This window comes from Pieris rapae, chromosome 1, assembly GCF_905147795.1.
Source record: "Pieris rapae chromosome 1, ilPieRapa1.1, whole genome shotgun sequence".
Classification (NCBI taxonomy): domain Eukaryota; kingdom Metazoa; phylum Arthropoda; class Insecta; order Lepidoptera; family Pieridae; genus Pieris; species Pieris rapae.
The window spans coordinates 2903180-2905199 of record NC_059509.1 but is presented as its reverse complement, the minus strand read 5'-3'; the positions used below and the strand labels follow the sequence as shown (position 1 = coordinate 2905199).

Sequence of the window (2020 nt, the reverse complement as noted above, 5' to 3'; positions counted from 1 at the left end):
AAATACTTTCTTTACCGATGAGTAAGAATAATGAGAATGATACTTTGTTTGTTGTTTAAAATGAAAAAAATATGAAACGAAGACAGGCAGAAATTGATTTCTGTTAAATTATTTATATTAAAAAATACCTTCTTTAGTTAAAACAGTTAATAATACTTTTGGATGTGATCGCGACCGCTTATGTATTGCGACGTTAAGAGCGTGTGATAGCGTCAGGGATTGCGATCAACTGTCAAGGCGCGAGCGCAGACACAGCGACGCACGATAACAATGTTTATGTTGCGTTTATAACCTTGCCTTATTTTTCTGCAATGGCCAATAATTTTAACATATAACAGTGCGAGACAAATAATTATAAGCAATGCAGAATTACAATAAAGTAAAGTAGGATGTGACCCTAGTCGCATTCCGAGCATACCATGACAAGTCCCGACCTACCAACTACTAAATGTCCCCCAGTGTGTGACAGATCGTAGTGTATAAAAAGACAAAAAAAAAAAGCAATGCAGTAGTGGTGGGTTCGATTTCCGGCAAAACAATTACTGTTTCAGTCTGAAAGGAAGCACCATATGGAAGGTGCCGCATATATGAAACACGAAGAAATACAATAATACATAACTTTAATCCGTAAGTGTTTTTCTTTAAACGAAGAAATGTGTTCACAATTGACTTGAAGATTATCTATTAACTACGTATTTAGTTCACAGTTCAATTCACTTTTTCAAAGTGACTTTTTGTCATATTGTCTACGTCTAGAATAATGACAGAATTTTCACCTTAAAAGCTATTAAAGATTTTTGAAGAAGTCTCTTTGTAGAACTATTTTGGATTTAATACGAGGAGTAGTTTACTTAGTGATACAAAAGCACCTCTTCAAGTGTACCGGAACGGGCTTTATAATTCAAGAAACAAAATACAATTAGGCGAGCAGAAGATCCCCTAACAAAATAATTCCGACATCTGATAAATATTCATGAAGATGCAATGTCCCTGGAGAGTCTAATTAAGGATTTTGTGGGGGCTAGCGGACTTAATGTATGTGATCTTTAGGGCAACAATCAAAGACAGTATTAAAAATGATAGCACCATTTGTGAGAATTTTTTTGTTTATTTTAACACAAATAAACGTATTCCTAATTTTATTTATTTTTATTTTATTTTTACATTTTGGTATAGAAAGAGAAAACAGACTGATATTATTTAACACAGTTTTTATTACAGTTATTACACACTTAACAACATTTGAAAACCTAAAGTCCAATTGTACCTGTAATTATGCATTTTAGTAGCATCTTCAGTGCTGGTTTACTAAATATTAACCATTACATACAGTAGGTATACAATATATATATATTAAAGTTGAAAGGGTTCACGGCGACATTTTATTTTAATTTATTAATACTATTGTAAATAATATCAACGTGACAAACATAATTATAATACTTGCACATTCTAGCGAGTGGACCATTCTGGGATACCTTGTTGTTACTTGTGGGTATCATTAATAGTTGTATTATAGGCATAGAAATAATAATGCGTAAAGAAAGAAAGCTTTAATAATCAAGTCTAAAAATTTAAAAAATATACAATTTTTCAAATTGAAATCATATACCTATAAAAATATATAATCCATATTATTTCATGCTTTTATTTTTAATTAATTAATACATAGACTTGGGTATCAGAAAATTATGAAATCCATTAGAAATTTAATATAATAAGTACCTTTTTCAATTTCAAATTAATTGAACGAAACAAAAAAGAAACGGACACGTTTTTGGCCTAAACCAAGCAATATGTACAATTGAATAATACTGTAATCAAATAATCACAATAACTTTTGTATTGTAAACTTATTCAGCGCTCTGTGGGCGTATTTGGAACTAAAAGGACGCACGAAAATGTAATTAAAATACGTATCCTATACATGTATAGAAAGCTGTTTTTCGTATCGATTGACGTACTGATATAAGATTTAAATTGTCTATTAGAGTTAGTACAACCGTGAGTACAGTGTGGA

The 2020-nt window shown here is 30.8% G+C and overlaps 1 long non-coding RNA gene across 1 annotated transcript; it reads left to right on the top strand.

The window, feature by feature from the left end:
- Positions 1 to 487: 487 nt before the first annotated feature.
- On the top strand, positions 488 to 1090 carry LOC123689347. The gene is made up of 2 exons (XR_006750341.1): positions 488 to 627; positions 701 to 1090. It is a non-coding gene; the product is annotated as an uncharacterized LOC123689347 (long non-coding RNA).
- The last annotated feature ends 930 nt before the right edge of the window (positions 1091 to 2020 follow it).